A 22,859-nucleotide genomic window follows, 5' to 3' on the forward strand; every position below is an offset into this window, starting at 1 on the left:
TACAGGCATAAGCCACCTTGCTCAGCTATCAGAACTGATCTTTATCCTCTTGTGGTTCCAGGTGTGGTGGCGTAACCCTGGAATCTTGAGAGGCTGCAACAGGAAGATCATGAGTTTGAGGCTAGTGTGGGCTACAAAGAGAAACCCCTGCCTTAAAAACTCACAACATAAAAACACAAACAAAACAAAAGCCGCATATATCCGCTGGCAGTGGAGAAGAAAACGTATAGGAGACAATGGGTTGTAGCTGTTGACCTGAGTAACCATCCTAGATGGTTACTTAAGCCCCGGGACTTCAAGGTAACACCATTCAAGTAAACTTTTGGAACTTCATCATTTGTTTGGTGCTCTTCTCTCCAATTTATAGTCATACCCTTCAGTCAGCAAAGTATGGGAAATTTTATGTGCACACACACAACTAGAAGAAAAAGCAAGCTATCACATCAAGTTAACTGGGGGTGGGGTGAGGAAACAATACAACTGCAAAAACTGTTCTGACAGTTAAGACACATTCCCTAAACACAGTCAAAGTACTCCATTTTCAACACGCCAACAATCTGGTCTTTGTTTGTCAGTTCAATGGAGGATGATGTCAGGGTCTCTGGAGCCCAGATCACTGCTGGCTTTTGGGAGTTCCACGCTTTTCCAGATAACTTTTTGAGAAACTTAGGACCTCATATTCAACACGAATCAGCTGCTTCAGGAGCCTTACCAGCCTTAAGGGTCCTGACCAAGTCTCTCCTGAGCTATGAAAACACATTCTCTAAAACAAACTTCTAAGATGGGGTACTTAGATAATCTGGTTCCAACAAATTACTTCCTTGGAAAGTTGAAGTGTTTGGTAATGGACAGAATGAACACCTAGCATGTAGACATAAAAGATACCTTTCCCAGCTGGGTGTAGTGGCTCACACCTGTCATCCTAGCTACTCAGGAGGCTGACATCTGAGGATCAAGGCTCAAAGCCAACCCAGGCACTAAAGACTGTGAGACTCTTATCTCCAATTAATCACTAGAAAATGGAAGTGGAGCTGTGGCTCGAGGGGTAGGGTGGTAGCCTTGAGCTGAAGAGTTCAGGGACAGTGCTCAGGCCCAGGGGTAGGGTGGTAGCTTTGAGCTGAAGAGCTCAGGTACAATGCTCAGGCCCCAAATTCAAGCCCCATGATTACCCCCCCCAGAAATATACCTGCTCCTCCAGTCCTTCCCGCTATATTTTGGGGGCAAACTTCTTTAAAATATTTTTGAAGCTAGGTGCTGGTGGCTTATGCTTGTACTCCTAGCTACTCAGGAGGCTGAGATCTGAGGATCACGATTTGAAGCCAGCCCAGGGAAGAAGCCAGTCCCTGTGAGATTCATCAAAAACCAGAAATGGCACTGTGACTCAAAGTGGTAGAGCACTAGCCTTGAGCTAAAGAGCTCAAGGACAGTATTCAGGCCCATAATTTCAAGTCTCACGACGATGACGACCACGACGACCACCACCACCACCACCAACAGTAACAAGTAAACACATCAGGCAGGCTAGGCATGGTTTAGGGAATAGCAGGCTCTGGTGATGTAGGTTAGGCACGGTGTAGGGAATGGTGGTGACTTAGAAAGCAGCTAGGGTTAGTGTGATTCAACACCAGTCATTGATGTCATGTGATAGAGCCTGACTGTAGGCCAGCCCTCCAACTTACCTTCCTCTTGCTTTACCATCCCAAGCACTGGGGTTACAGGCATGTACTATCATGCCCAGCATAAGTCTCATTTCTTTTTTAATATGTCTTCAACAGTTGTCTGGAGTTCAGACTTCCTTTATTCATTGATTGATATTTTTGCTAGTCATGGTGCTTGAACTCAAGGCCTGGGGACTGTCCTTGGGCACTTTTTATTCAAGGTTAGCTTCTGCCACTGGAGCCACAGCACCACTTCCAGCTTTTTTCTGAGTATGTGGTACTGAGGAACCGAACCCAGGTCTTGGTGCATGCTAGGTAAGCACTCTACTACTAGACCAAACTCCCAGTCCCAGGTCTCATTTTTTTTTTTTGCCAGTCCTGGATCTTGAACTCGGGGCTCAGGTACTATCCTTGGACACATTTTGCTCAAGGCTAGCACTCTGCCACTTGAGTCACAGTGCCACTTCTGACTTTTTCTGTGTATGTGGTACCCAGAAATTGAACTCAGGACTTCATGCATGCTAGGCGAGCACTCTACCACTAGGCTACACTCCTGGCCCCCAGGTCTCAATTTTTTTTTTTTTTGCCAGTCCTGGGCTTGGGCTCAGGGCTTGAGCACTGTCCTTGGACTTTCTCAAGGCTAGAGCTCTACCACTTGAGCCTCAGCACCACTTTTGGCTTTTTGCTATGTATGTGGAGTACTGAGGAACTGAACCCGGGTCTTTGTGCATGCTAGGCAAGCACTCTACCACTAGGCCAAACTTCCAGCCCCCAGGTCTCAATTTTTAAGAGACACACCACACTAGATTTTTTTTTTAAATGGGAAATCATCAGATTTAAAACTCCTAGCAACTAAGTTCAAACTAAATAACAAAGCAACTGCATGGGTGAAACAAAACATCTGCAAGCTAGATAGGTGCTGAGCTGCTACTGGCTTGCAATCTTTGCCTTGGGTAATTTACCCACACCCTTTATTTCACATGAAAAAAAAAATTATGTTCCAGTTTTGTCCTTTCCTCTGGGCTCTAGATCTGCATTGTCAAGCGCTTTATGACACACACTGAAAATCTCAGCATCCCAATAGGAACTTTGATTTATTATTTTTTTTGCCAGTCCTGGGGCCTGGGCACTGTCCTTGGACACTTTTTTTACTCAAGACTTGTGCACTCTGTCACTTGAGCCACAGCACCACTTCCAGCTTTTTCTGTGTATGTGGTTCTGGGAATTAAACCCAGGGCTTCATACATACTAGGTGAGCACTCAACCACTAAGCCATGCTCCCGGCCCTGGGAACTGTGATTTTTTTTTCTTTTTTTTGCCAGTCCTGGGCTTGAGCTCAGGGCCTGAGCACTGTCCTTGGGATTTCTCAAGGCTAGAGCTCTACCACTTGTGCCTCAGCACCACTTCTGGCTTTTTTTTCTATGTATATGGTATCCAGGAACTGAACCTGAGGGTTCATGCATGCTAAGCAAGCACTCTACCACTAGGTCAAACTCCTGGCCCCGGGAACTGTGATTTAAATCAACCTACAAGCTGTCTTTATGAGGCTCTCTGTTTCAGGTAACTCCATCATTCACCTAAACGAGGCAAGCCAGAACCATAGGACTCTTCCCCTCAACACCTTTACCATATCAACCATCAAATTCTATCAACTACGCCTCCAGTATGTATGTTATGTGTGTACATCCTTCTCTCCAGTTTTGCAGCCACCACCTACTCATTCCTTTGGGAAACAGTGCAACTTTAATTAGGCCAGTATCTCCCACACTCACTTTTTGTTAAAATATAATTTCCCTGTTGTTATCAAGGTTTCATACAGAGGGAGTTACCATTTCATGCATCAGGTAATGTGTACATTTTTTTTTTCCTTTGGCCAGTCCTGCAGCTTGGACGCAGGGCCTGGGCACTGTCCCTGAGCTTCTTTTGCTCAAAGCTAGCACTTTACCACTTGAGCCACAGTGCTACTCCCAGCTTTTTCTGTGTACGTGGTACTGAGGAATCAAACCGAAGGGTTTCATGCATGCTAGGCAAGCACTCTACCACTAAGCCATATTCCCAGCCCTTAGAGGCCATCTTAAAGATTATTTTCCTCAAGGGAACATTCCTTACTTTGCAAACTAGATCAATACCTACATTTTGGGTACGGGTACACGTATACATACACATACACACATATACACACACACACACACACACACACACCTTGCACTTTTCCTTCCAGAACTTAGCTGTGGACATGTACACATCTGCCACTTAACCTAGCATGTAGCTGGGAAGCAAGGCCTCCCGATATCTGCTAAGTAAATGACTCCTCCAGACTTCAACACCTAGGAAATCAACACCTAGGCTAAGGAGGACAATGCAGTATCCCTGGTGTTAAAGACAGCCATTTGTAAGGGTTGTTCTCACCTAGGATGAGGAGAACCTTTCCCTTCCAAGAGGAGATCTGGCAATATCTGACATCATTTGGCAACAATTCTGATTGTCACAACTCTGTGTGTGGGGATTGCTACTAATGTCTAGTAAGCAGAAGTCAGGAATGCTCTAAACATCCTGAGTTGCACAGGCAAGCCCTCCACAACAAGAATTTTGTGTTGATGAGTGCTGGTGGCTCATGCCTGCAGTCCTAGCTACTTAGGAGGCTGAGATCTGAGGATCTGCCTGTGAGACTCTTATCTCCAATTAAAGACCAGAAAACTGGAATTGGTGCTATGGCTCCAAGTGTAGCCTTGTACTGAAGAGCTAGTTTTGTGACTTTTGTTTGTGGGGGGGGGGAGGGGGGAGAGGGGGGAGAGGGGAGGGTTCCTGAGGCTTGAACTCAGGACCCTGAGTGCTATCCTGTCCCTGGCTTTTTTGCTCAAGGCTCACCCATTTTAGCCATAGCTGCACTTCTGACTTTTCACTGATAAGAGTTGTACACTTTCCTTCCCAGGCTAGCTTCGAACCTCTATCCTCCAATTTCAGTTTCCTGAATGCTTACGATTAAAGGTATGGACCACTGGCACCCAGCAAGTTCTGTAGTTTAAAATGCCGATAGTGTTGACAATGAAAAACTCTGATTTAGAGGATGGTAATATTCAGGAGTGGCCAAGAGCCAGCTATGGTGATGCACATCTGTAATTCTAGCTACACGGAAGGTGGACAGCTGAAAGCACAAGATCTTATCTGAAAAACAAACTAAGGCAAAAAGGGCTGATGTGCCTGTGTGTATGTGTATGTGTGTGTGTTGTGACTTCAAACCCTGAGTTGAAACCCCAATACTGTCAAAGGTAAAAAGGGGAGTGGCAGTGGTCAGTTTTACTAAAGGCACTTGTGGGTTGTTTGTTTTAAGAAAGGAGAATTGGGGAGGTGTCATAAAAAGCTTCAGAGGAAATAGTTTCAGTTGTTTGCTAAAAAGTGGCAGGAGACATACTAGTGAGGAATTTAAAAGTTGTGGCTTGCACCAAGGCACTGTTGGCTCCTGCCTATAATTTCAGCTATTCAGGAGCCTGAGATCTCAGGATGATGGTTCGAAGCCAACTCAGGCAAACAAGTCTATGAGACTCATCTCCAGTTAATTAACACCACATCTTCCCCCACCACTCCCAAAAATATGCTGGAAGTAGAACCGTGGCTCAAGAGGTAGAGTGATAGCTTTGAGGACAAGGGCTTTGGGACAGTACCCAGGCCTTGAGTTCAAGCCCCAAGACTGGCACCAATAAAGTGAGTACTCTAGCACTTGAGCCACACTTCTAGTGTACCTTTTTTCCCTTCTAGATCAGACATATTTCTTTTAGGTTTCAGCTAAGGCCAAATCAATTCAGACCGTAAAATCAGAAAACTCCTTCACTCTCCAACAGACACACTTGCATTTTAAAATATGTAAACCTTATGAGTACAAATAAATCATTACTTCCTTACTGTTCAGGGTATTAGCAGATAAAGCTATTTTTGAGCCCCCAAATAGCTATCAAGGCCAAGTTGGCCCTGGTAGATTTCTCCAAAGCTCTATTAAAGCAAGAAAGAAAAGAACAAGAAAAAGCAGCTCTAAGACTGTATAAAAGATTGGAGGTTTTTTTTTTTTTTTTTTCCCCATAAGTATCTCAGGATACAAGTTCTTCCAACAGACATTTCAAGAGCCATTTGGAAGCAATAAATGTAAATCTGTGTGTGTGTGTGTGTGTGTGAATTAAGAGTATTGTATGGATTATAAAGGCTTTCATTAGAGGTCATGGAGACCATGAAAGAAACTGAGATCATTTTTTAACAGCACCACAAGGGAACAAACCTGGTGTTTTCCTGCAACCCAAGCCTGCTGCGGGCTCTGTTGGAGGCCTGTGCTCTGACCTAGTATGGCAATTCTTAGGGTCTTGGAGCTGGGTGCTGTGCTGACAAGAAATTGAGGCCTGACACTAAGCCAGAACAAAGAGAAATGCTTAGCATCAAAGGTTGGGGTGTGTGGGTGTCTGTGTATATTGTGTGTGTGTCAGTGTGTGTGTGTGATGTGTTGTGCCTAAATGACAATCCTGACGAGGAACACTGTGTCAATTTGGAAAGACATGACAAATCCTTCCCTCTCCTACCTCCCCACCAAGACTGACTTGGTGATCTGCGATCATTTCCTAATAAGAAAATAACCCTGTAATTTACCTTATGACAGTTTATCCCCCCCTCACCCATCCTCCCCCTAGATTCCTCACCACAATCTCTCCATTTTCAGATCGTTATTCACACGGGATACAATTTCTTTAGGCTTTAGAGTCCAGTGGAAATAATGAACACAAACGCACACAAGAGTTCTGATTCAATATCAACTCTGAGACCGGCCAGCTGGTTTCCATCGAGACGTCCCCTGAGGAGAACGCCCCCTCGGAGGCGGTGGCCTGGGGCTGGTGGTGAGGGGGAGGGGAGGAGGAAGGGGCGACCCATCCAGACATTTAGCTCAGCGCAGTGATCAGAGCAGTACAGGGAAGGACGGGGTAGGAGGGGGTGGTGGTGGTGGAAACAGAAGGACCAGGCCTCAGTTTACCTTTTGTTTTAGGTACTCCAGTCCTCATTAGGGCTGGGGATCCCGCCTTCCACCCCCCTCCTTCTCTCTCCTCCCCTAAACCCCCCCCTCCCTCCAATCCCTACTCGGGAGTCGGTGACACATCCTTCTTTGGCCAAGTAGTCGTGGGCCGAGGCTGGGCAGGGGGCGGGGAAGGAAAATAAAGCCTAACTGAGACGTGACTCTCAGTTCTTCCAGAACGCTGGCATTTGCTTTTCTGCCAAGCTTGCCGGTGTGTGCACAAGTTGACCGTGTGTGTGTGTGTGTGCATGTGGGGGGGCCGGCCTGGGAACCCCAAGAAGTGGGAGGCGCCGACCCCCTCCTCCTCCTCCTCCTCCTCCTCCTCCTCCGGAGGCCCGGGCTGGCGTTCTCCACAAATCCCCCACCCCACCCCGGCTGTGCCATGAGGTAGTGGTGGGGGGTAACCGGACCCACCGGGCGCCCCGCGGCCCCACAGGCCAGGCCGGTCCCCGCCCCCCCGGACCCCTCCCTCTCCATGCACCCCAAGGGAGGAGGGGGGGCTCCGAGGGCTGCAGGCCGCGCGCGCCTACCTCAGAGCTCCTCCTCTGACGGGCCGCCTCGGCCGCCACCGCGGTTCCCCCGCCGCACACGCTCGCGGGCCGCCTCGGGGCTTCTGAACGCCCCTGAACACCGCGGAGTCCCGAGGCCCGAGCGCGCCCCGGCCTGCCGCCGCCGCCGCCGCCGCGCTGCTGCCTCCACCACCGCCACCGCCGCCGCCGCTCCCACTGCAGCCTCCCCTCAGCCCCGCCCTCCGCGAAGGGCTCGACGCCCCGCCCCCTGCGTTAGACCACACCCCTCCTCCAGACCCCGCCCCCTGACGTGCCTTCCTCGGAGGCTCCGCCCCCTCGTCGCTCCTTCATAAGGCCCCACCCTTCGCTCGCCAGGCCCCGCCCCTCACGTTGCTCGAGGCGGGAAGCTTCGGGCCCTGAGGCACGGTGGTGGCGGCCGCGCGGCGGGGAAGGCGGCGACGGAAGGTGAAGACTGGTTGGGCTGGATGAGTTCCTTGCTTGCCTATGTCCCTACCGGGCTTGGTTTTGTTCTGTGTTTGGTCTTGGTCCCCAGGGGCCCTCGGGCCTGCCGGACCCTGGTGAAGGCTTGCAGGCCCCGCACCTGGGAGCCCCGCCCCGGAGTGCCGCCACCTGGAGCCTCAGGGGGTTTTTTGAGGTGCGAAATCAGCCCGAAGTAGAAAAGCCTGTGAGACTGTATTCATTTTGGCCAGTCCTGGGCTTGAGCTCAGGGCCTGAGCACTGTCCTTGGACTTTCTCAAAGCTAGAGCTCTACCACTTGAGCCTCAGCACCACTTCCGGCTTTTTTTCTATGTATGTGGTACCCAGGAATCGAACCTGGATCTTCGTGCATGCTGGGCAAGCCCTCTACCACGAGGCCAAACTCCCGGCCTTGTGAGACTCTTCAGCACCAACTGACCCGCAAAATACTGGAGGTGCAGCAGTGACTCAAACAGTAAAATGCTAGCCTTGAATGAAACAGGTAAGGACAGGGCCTAGGCCCTGGGTGCAAGCTCGTGCGCCCGTTCACGGGCTCACACACACACACACAGGCAATCCTTAATTGTTTACAAAGCTTTGGAAAGAAAAACAAGTTGCATTTTCAACTTTATATTGCTTTTCCAGTTTAGTATTTGGTGCCCCTCCTGAGACTTGAACCCAGAGCCTGAGCATTGTCCTGGAGCTGCTTCTGCTCAGAGCTTGAACTCTAGAGCCCCTTGAGCCATAGCTCCACTTTTGGCCTTTTGACTTTTTTCTTTGGTAGTCTTACAGACTTTTTTCTTTTTTGCTTGGGCTGGACTCAAAACCAGTGATCCTCATCTCAGCCTGAGTAGCTGGGATTACAGGTGTGAGCCATCAGCACCCAGCTTGTTTTTCCATTTTAAAAGCCCTGTCACATGCATATGGTATGCTTCTCCCCCCCCCCCCCCAGTCCTGGGGCTTGGGCTTTCTCAAAGATAGAGCTCTACCACTTGAGCCACAGCATCACTTCGGCTTTTTCTATGTATGTGGTATGTAGGAATCCAACCCAGGACTATTGTGCATGCTAGACAAGCACTGTACCACTAGGCCAAACTCCCGGTCCCTGATATGCTATATTATCTGAGCTACCACAGTCTGAGAGAAAGGCTGGACTGGACTAAGGACTTTGCAAAGATCACAGTTCATACTTGTAAGAAAGGGCAGTACACCATGAACCATAAAACAATTTCAGTACTGCTGACCCCATCAACCTGGATTCTTGGTTGGTCTTGACAGCTTTATTGCCTGAGTGTTTTTTTTTTTATTAGACTCCTTTGCCATATGTTTGTACAGAATATAAGGTGAATGTCTAAAGGACACAATTCTTGCTTGGAAATTTGATTCAGTCCAGTGGAATCAGTTTCTGGGTCATAAATGCCTTGGTGTATTGGGCCAATTCACAACTACTTTGTAAACAATAATAAAAAAGCAAGGCTTATTCTTCGCTCTTAAAGGGCTTACGATCAAATATTGGAGAAATATTTGAAAACAAATGAGTTTTAATTTACAATGATGATAAATAGCTGAGTAAAATTTTATGAGGTGAGAATATAGGGTTAAATTGTGTAGTGTTTTAAAAATTATGAAACACTTAACACTATGAAAAGTGAAATAACTGGGCACTCGTAGCTCACGCCTGTAATCCTAGCTACTCAGAAAAAGGCTGACATCTGGGGATTGAGGTTTGAAGCCAGGCCTGGCAGAAACGAGTCTGTGAGACTCTTATCTCCCATCATAAACCATTCAAAGTCCAGAAGTGGAGTTATGGCTCAAGTGGTCGAGCCCTACCCTTGAGCTCAAACAGGTTCAGGGACAGTGTCCTGGCTCAGGCTCAAGCCCCATGACCAACCACCCCCCCCAAAAAAAAAATTGTGAAAAGTGTAAAATATCAAGTACAGAAACAAGAATATTAAAGAATTACTATGAAGCCATCATTCAGCTTTATTATTTCATGGCCAATTTGTTTCATCTATATCCTTTATCTTTTTCTGAAAAAAATCGTATATGTAGCACTGTATTTTACCTATATATTTCACTTTGCATCATTAAATAGATCTTATTGTCTGTCATCTCACTTGTAGGAGAGATTGTACTCAAGATTTAAACCAAACCATATCACTTAACACATTAAATGTAAATTGACTAAACACCCACATTTCAAATCAAAATCACAAGTCTAAATTCAGTATTTCAGACTCCATCTGTCAAACAAAATACAGTAAGAACTGTACTTGAGTAGGACATTTAAAATGTTTAATTGTTACTCTTATATTATTTTTTCTGCAAGTTAAGGAGATTTTTGTGTGTGCATGTGTGAGAACCTGGATTGTAAGAAGATAATTTTTCACAATTTTGTCATTTGTTTCTTAATGAGTGAGACAAGTTTGGGTTTTGTTGTTGTTTGAGTTCAAGCTTCAGGAATGGAAAAAACAGGCTGGGCACTGTCCCTGAGCTTCTTTTGCTCAAGGCTAGCATTCTACCACTTGGGCCACAGAGGCATTTCTGACTTTTTCTGCTTATGTGGTACTTAGGAATCGAACCCAAGTCTTCATGCAAGCACTCTACCACTAAGCCACATTCCCAGCTTCTTAGGTTTTTGCACATGGAAAGGTAAAACCAGGTAGAAGCCAGGTGCTAATGGTTGGTGCCTGTATTCCTAGCAATTTCCAATACTGAGATCTGAGGATTATAGTTCAAAGCCATCCCAGGCAGACAAAATCTTGAGATTCTTATTTCTAGTTAACAGAGAAAGCCAAAAGGCGAGGTGTAGTTCTAGAGTACTACTAGCCTTTAGCTAAAAAGCCAACAGAACATAAGGCCCTAAGTTAAAGTTCTAACATCAGCACAAACAAACAATAAACACCTATGTAGAGACACCTGTGCTTAATGTGGCATTTTTTTTTCTTTTAAGGTACTTATTTAAACTACATTTTCGTTGGACCTTTTTTTTTTTCTTTTGCCAGTCCTGGGGTTGTACTCAGGGCCTAAGCACTGTCCTTGGGCTTTCTCAAGATCAGAGCTCTACCAATTGAGTCACAGCACCACTTGGGCTTTTTCCACGTATGTAGTACTGAGGAATCAAACCTGGGTCTTCGTGCATGCTGGGCAAGCACTCTTACCACTACGCCAAAACTCCTGGCTCCCATTTTCATTAGACTTTTAAGTAAAACCTTAGTTTATTTTTGCAGGCTTCTGTTACTGTTTAAAGTTAGCTTATAAGTTCTCTAAACATTTGTACACTGGATAAAAGCTTTAGATTTGAAACCACATCTGAACATGTATCTGATTCCCCAAAGCAATTCAAGCACTCAACAAGCTTACAAATCTAATAAACCAATATTCCTAAGCTCTGAAACTCTATTTACAAACTTAATAACTCAGAAGTTATAGATTTTGTACCTCAGAATCTCTGAACATTCAAACACAGTTTATAAATGTAATCAATCCAACTTTTACACGTCTGAAATTTAAATCTTCAATTTACCATCAATTAAATTCATTTAAACATTTCAAATGAAAATCACAAGAATCCAACATTTCAAATACTCCATCTGTCAAACCAAATACATCCAAATTGCAAAGATGATGAAAAAATAACTTACTCTTGAGCTCAACATACAAAGTGTAAAATTTAAGGTTTCAATCATTCTTATTCAGTGTCTGGACATGGTTGACTTATAGGCAACTAGTTTAGAGAATCATAATTGATATACATAAAAGATTGGAAAATGTGAATATATATATGTATATATACTTGTCCTGAACATCCTGTCTTTATGGGTGTTAATTAGAATTGCAAGTATTTTTGCTACATAAACCCCTTTTTTTTTTTGGCCAGCCTTGGGGCTTGAACTCAAGTCCTGGCACTGTCCCTGAGCTTCTTTTGCACAAGACTAGCACCCTACCACTTGAGCCACAGAGCCACTTCCAGTTCTTTGTGTGGTACTGAAGAGTTGAATATAAGCCTTTATGCATGCTAGGAAAGCACTCTACCACTTAGCCACATTTTCAATCCTGCATTAACCATTCTTGTGATGCAAATTCTGTAATTTCCAGTTTGAATTATATCAAAATAGAGCAAAGAATTTAAGCTACCACAACTCTACAAATGTAATTGATTATTCCTTTCCTTGCAAAAGGCTACTGACCCATCCTTTGGGCCATAGCACCACTTCCTTTACTTGCAAACTTTCACAGCTTTTTTGTCCATTTCTTTGTGTGTGTGTGTGTGTGTGTGTGTGTGTCTGGTGTGCTGCTTGGAATTGAATTAGTATAGACTAAGCAAATACATGTATGTATATATGTATGTTACAAACGTGCTGATCCTGGGGCTTAAACTTTGGCCTTGGGCATTGTTCTTGAGCTTCTTTTGCTGAAGGTTAGTTTTCTACCACTTGAACCAGAGCCCCATTTCTGGCTTTTGTGTATGTCTGGAGTGTGCGCGCGCGTGTATGTGTGTGTGTGTGTGTGTGTGTGTGTGTTTACTGGAGATAAGAGTCCTGTGAACAACTCTGGGCAGGTTCTGAATTGTGGTCTTCATTCAGATTTCAGTCTCATGAGTAGTTAGGATTGCATGGATGAGTTACTGGTGCCCGTCTGGCAAATGCCTTTTAAATTTATTTTATTGAGACATAGTATGTGTCTACCTTTATGGAATTCAGGACTATAATTCAATTCATGTACAAAACACAGAGTTTTTTGGTATGGTTATATCAATTTTAGAGCATTTCATCACTCTGAAAAGGAACTCCAAACTCACTAAGTTATCAAATTAAATCAGGGTAATCAACTCTTCCATCTCTTCAAACATTAATCATTTTTATGGGTTGGAAACTTTCATACTTCTAGTTATTTTAAAATACAGCATAGACTTTATTTCAAAGGACTGTATTTCAGAAATAGTAGTTTATTTTCTATCTGTAAAAATAATAGATAACCAGAATCAAGTGGCTCATGCCTGTAATCCTAGCTACTCAGGAGACTGACATCTGAGGATCAAGGTTTGAAGCCAGCAGGGGCTTGAAATTCTAGAGACTTACTTCCAATAAACTACTTAGAAAAAGCTGGAGTGGATCTGTGGCTCAAGTAGTAGAGAGCTAGCTTTGGGTGAAGGAAGCTCGGGGGCAATGCCCAGGCCTTGAGTTCAAGTACTAGAACCGGGGTGGGGGCAGAAAGAAAACCAGAACTAGGCAGACATGGCTGTATATAACTATAATCCCAGAACTCAGGAGATTGAAGTAGGAGAATGGTAAATTCAAGGCCAGCCTGGGCAGCATAGTAGGAGTCTACCTCAAGCAAACCCAAAATCAAGGCAACAAGCAACCATAATTAATTCCTCCTTTGTCTGTTTTTATTTTAAAGTGTTTTGTCTTTTTTTTTTAGTACTTTGCAATTATCAAGCTTTTCCAAAAGCATCGTGCCTAATTTCCATTCTCATATTCTGTGGGCTTATGTTGTACTTAATTAAATTAGGTAACAGCAATAACACATATATTGAACACCACCAAGATTGGTAACAAACACTACTGATTCTTAGTAGAAATGTGTTCAGAAAATATTATTTCACTAAAGAACTGCAGAAATTATCCTGGAACCAGTTAGATCCTAGTCATTAATCTGTTAATAAAGAAGCATGTAGAAATATACTGTACATGTCTTTCGGTATGTTTAGCTTAGTTCCCCACTACTGACTGCTGAGAGCTAATTGGCTCATCATAGCATTAAGTTCATCACAGACTGTTAGGGGTTGGGGCCTGGTTGGAGGAAGTACATCACTTGGGGACGTGAATGCTGTATCTTGCCTTGGGTCCCTTTTGGCTCTCTGTGTGTCCTAGCTGCCATAAGGGGCTTTCCCTTTGCCACACATTCCCCTGCACTACCTCATTTTGCCTCACCTCAGGCCCCAAACCTGAACTGAAGCTATGAAGCCACCAAAGTCATTCCTTCCCCTACATTGCTTTTCTCAGGCACTTGTCACTGAAAACATAGTTGGTTTATCTACAAGCTCTAACCTCTTGCTAATTGTTCTCTCCTTAGGATCCTGAAACATGTCACATTGCAGTGTTTGCTTCAGACATCCTGAATCTGAGGAGGACTTTTGGCGTGCAGTTTGCCTATGTCTAGTTCTGATGTCCATGGAACATTTAAAGATAAAAGGTAAAGGTACACATTTAAACATTACTCAGAAAGCCAGATGGTGAAGACATTGTTTTAATGGAAAAGAAAAGTGGGGGAGAGAATATTTTTCAAAAATGCAAGTCATGTTATTGGTACTGCGAACTTAACAATGGAGTGAATGTTTTATTTAAATGGGGATCATTACTAAATCTCTGTGCATTGTTCTGTGTCCAGTTCCAGCCTAGAGACAAGGCAGTAGGGAGGAATGCTTGGTGGTAAGATAAGATGTGTTTTCTGCTGTTTCACTTGCTGTGGGACTCTTGTTGATTTCTGTCGTAGGGGTCAAGGGCAGCAATGTTCTAGTTTTCTGGACAAGGTCCCAGAGGACTAGGAGTGGACTGGACTTGGGCCAGGGCCTTTTATTCTCATAGAAATGAGGAGACAGTGGAGATACGGCTCTACTTACTCAGAAGGACTAAGAAATAACTGACAATGTATGACAACATATGACAACACAAAGGAGTTTATCTTTTTTTTTTTTTGCCAGTCCTGGCCTTGAGCTCAGGGCCTGAGCACTGTCCTTGGACTTTCTCAAGGCTAGAGCTCTACCACTTGAGCCTCAGCACCACTTCCAGCTTTTTTTTTTTCTATATGTGGTACCGAGGAATCGAACCCGGGTCTTCATGCATGCTAGGCAAGCACTTTAACCACTAGGCCAAATTCCCAGCCCAAAGGAGTTTATCTTAATTGAAACAAACTCCTTATAGGTCTAGCAGGGTGATAAAAGAAATGAAGGACCAGGTGAAATGGTTGGTAGTAAAGAGGTAGGGACAAAAAGAGAAGGGAGGTAGGGAGAAAAAGAGAGGGGGAGAGAAGGAAGGAGGGGAAATAAGAGAGATGGTTTTTATATGGAATTAGGATTCATTGTGTGTTTTATATGGAGTTAGGATTCTGTGTGTGTGTCTGTCCATCTGTTTCCTAGGACTTGAACTTAGGGCCTGGGTGCTGTTCCTGGGCTTTTATGCTCAATGCTACCACTTTGAGCCATAGCACCACTTACAGTTTTCTGGTTATTAATTGGAGATAAGAGTCTCATAGACTTTTCTTCCTGGGCTGGCTTTGAACTTCTATCCTCAAATCACAGCCTGCTTCCGAGTAACGAGGATTATAGGTATGAACCCCTGGTGCCCAGCCCATAGGGGCATTCTGATGAGCCAGTGCTGTCCAGAGAGCAAGGGGCCCTGGTGAGCATCTTTCTGATACAGGGAAGTAGTCAGCAAGCTAGGGAAGAACTAATTTATCTTTCCTTCTTCACTCTTCTGGGTAGAGATCAAAATAGCAGGTTATGAATGGGAAAGGAAGCGGGGGGGGGGTGGGGAGCAGGGTCTCTACCTTTCTTTCCTAGCTTAAGCTTCATGAATGATAAGTTTTAAGGACTTCAGGGGTTTCTGCATTCTATTCTTTATGCGCCGCATATGTGGTTATGACTGCAAAATGGCTGTGAGACTTTGCTGTTGTTTAAGGGTGAACAGAAAAGCTGTGGGATTCTCAGCATTTTTATTCAGAGGCAAGGAGGAAGGTGACCTTCGCTGAACCAATACTTAAAGGAAACAGTAGGAGACAAAAATCAAGTTAGTTTTTGTATTGCTGGGAGCCATGCTTCTTTCTCACACTCCATGGAAAGCATTTAGCCAAGTCCACGAGGCTACTGATACTAAGTCTATAATTTTAGATGCTGTTAAGAAAGAAAAACCATTGCTATTTATGGTATAAAACTGATCTAAAAATCCACAATGAGTAAAATACCAAAATGTTATGATTAGCTGCCCCCTCAGGCTTTAGTGTGTCTCAACATGGTATTGTCAGTGATCTTAGTAGATTCTGATATTTTGTGAGTTCTCAAAATGAAAATCTCTCGTGAAAACCAAGCATGGTGGTGTATAATTGAGGTGGTAGGATCTTGAGTTCTGGGCTACTTAGTAAGACTGTGTCTCAAACAACAGTAGAAACCACTAAACTATTACTTTTTGTCCTGGAGGGTGGTTTTAAAATTTTTTTTTAATAGATAAAGATAGGGATGGAAAACAGAAGAGAGGGAAGAGAGAGACGGAGGGAGAGAAACATGGAGGGAGGGAGAAAGCTAGAGAGAAATCCTTTTGCTTATTTCCTTGTCCATGTAATGACAGGAAAAATAATTGAATATATTTTCCAGACCTGGATCCCTTGAAAGTATTTACAGAGTAGCCGCAAATATAGGTTAATCAGTAGCTCTAGATACCATTGAAAAGGGAACTCTTGGAAAAGACTCCTTACTGCCTGGCCTAAAAAAAACTGACAGTCTAGCTGACACCTAGATTGCTGGTTTCCATGCATGCTGTTTGTTATTCAGGTATGAAGCAAAAGTCTTGGGACTATTTCCTCATTCCTTTTATTTAAACAAATCCTCTCCTCCAGTAACAATGCAAGTGTAAAGGGAGATATATAACATTTGATTGTAATATAATATCCTACATGTAGTTCTCTACCATTTGCATCACTTAATTACATAACATTTCCCACTGGATTCTGGGGTGGACAAGAAGGCATTGTTCTGTTTGCATGACAAACTACTTACAGACCAGGGGCCAGGCTGCAGATCTTTTAGAGTTTTAAAGACAGTCCCTTTCTTGTACAAATGCCAGGTATACATAGAGAATCATCCTAAGTGGCCACATTTGAAAGATTGCAGCTATAATCTGATCTGGTTAGCAGCCGATCTCCCTGAGGTTATATCCAGACTGTTTTATATTAAACAGGTTTGAGAATGAGTCACTTGGCTGGCACATACCAAGTGATTGCTTCAGCCTTACTTGGGAACTAAAAGTCCTCCCTACCCCTGAGGGGAGCAAGCTACATCAACCCCAGCTAGATAATCTTGCAGATGCTCTGGGGCTGATTTTGTGTTTTTCTTATGTAATTTCAGGCTTCCTTTAGCATCCTTACCTTACAAAGCACATTTTCCTTTGTGTAGGTTGGGTTGGAATAGACACACCCTACCCAGGAAACAGTCAGAAGGGAGAAGGGAGCTTTCAGACTGCTGCCTAACACCAAGGTGATTAGAAACAGTAAAATCTGGATATTGTTTCTTCCTGCCTAGGATTGAGGTACAGATCATTCTTGGTAATTAGTTTAGGAAGCTATTCCCTAACCCCTCCCATCCACCTCAGACTCCAGAGTAGACTAATGACTTTGTCAACCCAATAGATTGGGTCTAATGATTCTCAACCTGTGGTCTCCGAGCTGACTCCCTTCAAAAGGAATTTCCAGACCCACCTGTACTGATAACTTGGAAAAAGTGTCACCTTGTCTGTCATTCACTCTTCCTGTTAACAACTGGTCTTCACTCAACTCTTTTCTCTGAACTCTTGGCTCAAAGTTAGCTTCTTTCTCCTTTTCTCCAAGAGGAGGCTACAACAAAACCACTCTTTGTCTATGACTTGAAAAAAAATCCAATGTGTCTTTTCACATAATTAGGAAGTAGTTTTCCAGTCACTTCGTTTTCTTACTGGAATTTGCTAACTGCCAGCTGAGTAACTTCAGTTTGCATACAGGGTTGGTTCATTAATGAACAGCCTCTAGGCCAGGGTGTCTTTATCAGGACTTAATATCTAACTTAGCTCTGGGTAAGGCAGGAAGAGAGCTAGCATTGGGGGCAGGTTCTACTGTGATTGGAAAGGTTCTCTACCCCAGTACAAACTTCTGCCAGAAGCTATAGGGAACACTAAGCTTCCTCCAAAAGAGGAACTGGTATCATAAGACATCCTTGATATTAGGAGCAAGCACCACTTTGTGTCAGTTCCTTGCTAGCTTTGAACCACACTCCTCAGATCTCAGCCTTCTGAGCAACTAGGTCACAGACATGAGCCACCAGCTCCCACCCAAAAGAATTTTTTAAATGACTTTCCCAAAATCCTGCCTTATTTTTGACTCTCTGGTTTGTTTGCTATAGGTTTGTGATAGGATTTTGGCAGTAAGACTTCTTCCCCGGAGTGGGGGTGGTGGTGGTGGGGGAAGACCTTCCCCCACTGCTATTCCTGTGGTTATATTATGCTAATTGGAAAAAGAGACTTTGCCAAGGTAATTAGGGTTAGTAATCAATTCACCTTCAAATGGATTTTCCAAGTGGATCCAATGTAATTACAGGAGCATTTACAGCAGAGCATTATCCTAACCTAGGAGATATCAGAGAGAATAATGCAGAAACTATGGGATGATATAGGTTGGCTTTCAGAGTTTGTGATAATTTGTTGAAGTTGGAGGAGATAATGACATGCTTTTCTATCATCTATTTGTGAAAGAGGGAACAGAGGAGATAGCTGTTTTTGGGAAGAGCTGACTAAGTCCTGAGTTCAAGTTCCAGGACTGGCACACCCCCCCCACACACAAACTTGTAGGTAATGCAGCTAGACTCCAGTTTTGAGCTCAAAAGACAATGAGTCTGAACTGAACCCTGGTGACATGTGCTTTTTCTCAGCGATACAGATGAAATAATTGGAGCCAAACACCCTGTCCAATTCATAGAGTTGTTACAAGAGTTGTGAAAAATCAACTAGAGTCCACTCAGGGGACTGTAGCTCAGTTTACTTACACATGTGTCAGTCAAGATTACAACAGAAAAAACAAAACATCTTAATTCCAACCCTTCCAGTCATCTGGATTCCCACTCAGCCATCATTTAATATTAGTCTTCAGCTAATCAATAATTGTATCCCTAAGATCTCCCCTTCTAATCTCTATCCTCTGAATATTTGAATTCATTTTCTTTGCCCATCCCAGTAAATATTTCTCATCTTGTGTATTTCACTGAGGAAAATATATCACAAAAGAATATCCCCAAGATTCTACCACTGATGGCTCACCTTCTGCCATCAGTGTTCTTAGATACATGCCTTTTCTCCTGCTGTCTCTGGCACTGCATCCAGCCCCTTTTGGCTACTCCAGAACTCACTTCTGCCTCATTACTAGGTTTGTTTTTTCTTTTTCACTAGCTTGTTTCCATTGCATCAAGTATTGTGTAGTGTTTCTAATAGTTAAAATGTTCTTCCTATAGTCACTACCTCATTCCCAGTGTCATTTACATCCTTTCCTGGTGTTTTATCACTTCCTGAATTCTAGATGCTGTAGTGCTTAGGAAAGAGTCTTCAGAATTCTATTCTGTGTAAACTTATCTCCAGGGGATCACCTACAGTCCCGTGAAATTAACTTCTTTCCATACACTGCCGAATTTATATGTCCTGCCTGGAACTCTCCTCTGAACTAAAGACCCTTGCGTCCAATTACAGACTCAGCATCTTCACTTTGGATATATACTAGGCATCTGAAACTTAGGTCCAAAAATGAACTGCCGTTTATCAACTCCCAATTCCCATTTCTGTTTCTCCCATAATGATCCATGGCTCAGTGAATAGATCTTGATGCTTCCATTTGCTCATTTGATTTACAACAAAACATATTAAAAATCTTGTTTTCATCATGAACTTTCTATTTCCCTCACAATACCTCATATCTAGTTAATCAGAAAGCCAAAGGAGAACAACAGTTGAGAATAATTATTTTGTCCAGGCTAGAATGACTCATTATTGAGTGACCAAAGTTTATTGCCCTCTAGTGGCTAGCATTATTACATAGCTTATACGTATTCACACTTAGTTCAACAAACATGCATGGTCAGCTTCGTAGGTGCTGTAAAGATAGCAGTGAACAAAAGCAGGTAATATTTTCATGGAGTTTAAATTCTGCTTGGCCGAGACAAACATTCCAGATAACTAAAGAAAAAAAAACACATCAGGAAGGGCAGAAAGGAAGGATGCTGTTTAAAATAATTGAGGAGGGGGTGGGCGACATTGGCTTATAATCCTAGCTACGCAGGATGCTGAGATCTGAGGATTGTGGTTCAAAGCCAGCCAGGGCAGGGAGGTTCACGTGGCTCCTATCTCCAATTAACTCCTCAAAAGCCAGATGTGTAGCTGGGGCTCAATTGGTAGAGAGCCAGCCTTGAGCAGAAAAATCTCCAGAACAGGGCTCAGGCTCTGACCTCAAGCCCCAAGTACTAGTACACAAAATTTCCTCTTAGGCAGTATTGGGATTTGAACTCAGGGCCTAGATAAGTGCTCTGGCATTTTGCTTTAGTTGATTTTTCAGATAGAATTTCATGCTTTTGTCTGAGCACTGGCCTCAACATTGAAACTCTCTTTGTTCTGCTTCTTGTGTAGCTGAGATTACAGGAAGATGCTGTGTCAGGTACTGTGGTTATGGACATTTCTGAGATAAGATGTTATTTCTTAATATTTATTAAGCCCAGGGAGCCATACACATGCATAAAAATGAATGCTCCAAGCACGAGTGATGTATGGAGAGGTCTTGAGACAAAAAAGCATGCTAGGAGTGTCCCAAGGATGGGCCCTGAACATTTGTAGATAAAGTGGCATGAATTCTTCTTAAAGTGCCTTTCTTCAATTTAAGGGCAGCAAAGCTACCAGCTAAGGCAAATGAAGTACCTGGGGCATTTAAGGAAGCCCTCCCTTCTGGGGCCATGCAGGTACTGCGGTCAGTATCTGAGAGTGAATGCTTCCTTAAATAATGTGAACTAGGTACTCAGCCTCATCCTAGTTCTGACCTTGCATACCAGCAAGGAAGCACTTTGGTTTATTATCTAAGCAGCTGGAGCATGAAGAACAGGACCAGCTCCCCACTGTTTGGCCATGACTGTACAACAGAAATCTGCTCTCGGAGAAAGCAAATGGCATGGAGAGGAGCCATGTTCTGGAAAGCTCTGCCAATACAGAAATGAAAACCAGTAGGGAAACAGGGATGAACATTAGGGAGTTTTGTTTGATAATCAACTCAACAAGCCCACTGTGTTGCACTTGTTGAGGGTGAGGTAGACTTAGGAATCTTCTTTATTATTCCTATTACACTTGCATTTTCCTAGATAGAGCATTCTAGAAACAGTGTCCATTTTCTCTCTTCTTTGCTTTCTTTATTTACCAACAGTACAAATGAAAGCTGCCATGTGAACCTTTCAGATAATGCTTTGGACAATGAGGTAACAGCTTCTTTTTAAGGCTGGGCTAACCATTTCCATTTTCAAAATGAGCAAAAATTAGTGAATTATTTTAAATCAGCTCTTAGATTTTTTTTTTAGTTTAAATTACTTTTTTTCTGGGTTCTGGGGCTTGAACTCAGGGCTTGGGCACTGTCCCTGAGCCTCTCTATGTTCAAGGCTAGTGCTCTACTAATTAAGCTACAGTGCCATTTCTGACTTTTCTGAGTAGTTTATTGGAGATGAGCCTCATGAACTTTTTTCCTACTTGGGATGCTATGCTTAGATCTCAGCCTCCAGAGAAACAAGAATTACAGATGTGAGACACTAGTGCCCAGTATGTTAGGTTTTTTAAGCCCTAAATTACTACTAATAGAACAATTAATTTCAAATATTTAGAGGCATCATTTCATACATGCAAAACAAAAACAGTGATAAAGACAGAAAGGAATATATTACTTATAGCAGAAAGGAATGACATTTTGACTGGTGCAGACTTGTGTGAGTGTGTGTGTGTGTGTGTGTGCTTTGACATTTCACTTGGCACAAACATTTCACAAATTCTTGACCTAATCTGATGTTTTGTTGTTTGGCAATCTCTGACATGACATGTTTTAACCTCACACTTGCTGGATTCCAAATGTTACCCTTTCCTGTCAATCAGCATTGGGTGACCTCCAAAAAATAGCCCAAGCAAAAGTCTCCTGACCTAGAAGATTAAATGTGTTTGCCTGGAATGGAGGAGCAGTTTGGAGTAGAAGTTGGGGTAAGAACAGGATGGATCATTAACAACATTTGGCATTTATGACAATTGGAGACTAATAAGATAGATGAGAGATCGTTAAGGGACCCCAATGTCGTGAGAGATTGAAGAGCCCTCAACATAAAACACCTAGGAATAAAACTAAGAAGAACTAGGTAGAACATATATGCCACAAAGTCGTGAGCATAGGGTTATGATGAAATTATATTACTTGCAGGAAAATGGATGGAATTGAAGATCATCACACAATAAGCCAGACTTAGAAAGACAGGTATAGCATGTTTTCCCTCTGATGCAGAATCAGCATCTTTAAGAAAAATTAACATGTGAATATAAAATGAGGACTCTTGGAAAGACCAGTTAGAGGGGAGAGGGCAAAAGGAGAAGGCTCGCGACCCCTAGTGTTTTCTATGCGTGTATGAAAACAGAATAATGAAAGCCACTAAAACTTTAAATAAGAGGAGATGAGAAAGAGTAATGGGCAGTGCATGTGATCAAAGGACATTATATGCACGAATCAGAATGGCATGATGAAGTCTCTTTATACAATTAAAAACTACACTAAGACCATGCTTTTAGTTGCAAGAAATCAAACAGCACCACCAGCAGCGTTCAATGATGAAGCTGTCTGTCCATTTCCTCTCAGTGGTGCCCGGAGTAGGCGGAACCATATGTGATACCTTTGTTTACTCAATAAAATCAACTGGACTTAAGTATCTTTTGTTTCCACTCTACCAACCTGGGAAAATTGTTTCCTGTCTTCAGGCTATTGCCTTGATGCAAGACCTAAGAAGAACAGCTCCAAGCAAAACATCTGTACTTAGCCAGATAAGGCAGAGCAGAGGCCCAGACAAAGGGTCTTTCTCGTGCCAAAGCTTCCTGGTAGCTGTTCTAAGTCCTCAAGAATCCCCAGGGTCCAAGCTGCTTAGGTCAAAGATACTGTTCTGGGGAGGCAGGAGGATTTTCTTAGCTTGCATCCCATAGGCAATACTCATTCTGACCAGTCTTTTTTTTTTATCTTTTTTTTATTATTGTAATTAGTAAAAGGGTTACATGATATTTGCCAGATAGAAGGTGCATTAATTCACATACATTGATACCCTTTCACATGTCTTGGTACCCATTTCCCTCCCCCCCACACCCCCCACCCGTCTTGGTTTTCCCC

At 43.4% G+C, this 22,859-nt stretch overlaps 1 protein-coding gene and 1 long non-coding RNA gene across 4 annotated transcripts in view; one reads left to right on the forward strand and one right to left on the reverse strand.

Moving 5' to 3' along the window:
• Ppp2r3a (protein phosphatase 2 regulatory subunit B''alpha) overlaps positions 1-22,859 on the reverse strand; it is an 89,816-nt gene that overhangs the window by 53,825 nt on the left and 13,132 nt on the right. Inside the window, exon 1 of one of the 3 annotated variants that reach the window (XM_090323625.1) lies at positions 7,236-7,360. The exons of 1 other annotated variant lie outside the window; for it this stretch is intronic. The gene's annotated coding sequence lies outside the window, so the exon portion shown is untranslated. Of the gene's footprint in view, positions 1-6,337; positions 6,459-7,235; positions 7,361-22,859 lie in introns of those variants that run through there. One more of the 3 variants, XM_090323628.1, reaches the window with a different exon arrangement.
• The window catches only part of LOC150043061 (uncharacterized), a 200,944-nt gene continuing 186,070 nt past the window's right edge, over positions 7,986-22,859 (forward strand). The window contains exons 1-2 of the long non-coding RNA XR_016533504.1: positions 7,986-8,193; positions 13,770-13,889. This is a non-coding gene — a long non-coding RNA (uncharacterized LOC150043061). The remainder of the gene's footprint in view (positions 8,194-13,769; positions 13,890-22,859) is intronic.

Source organism: Megascapheus bottae, chromosome 32 (genome assembly GCF_031878675.1).
Source record: "Megascapheus bottae isolate mThoBot1 chromosome 32, mThoBot2.hap1, whole genome shotgun sequence".
NCBI lineage: Eukaryota > Metazoa > Chordata > Mammalia > Rodentia > Geomyidae > Megascapheus > Megascapheus bottae.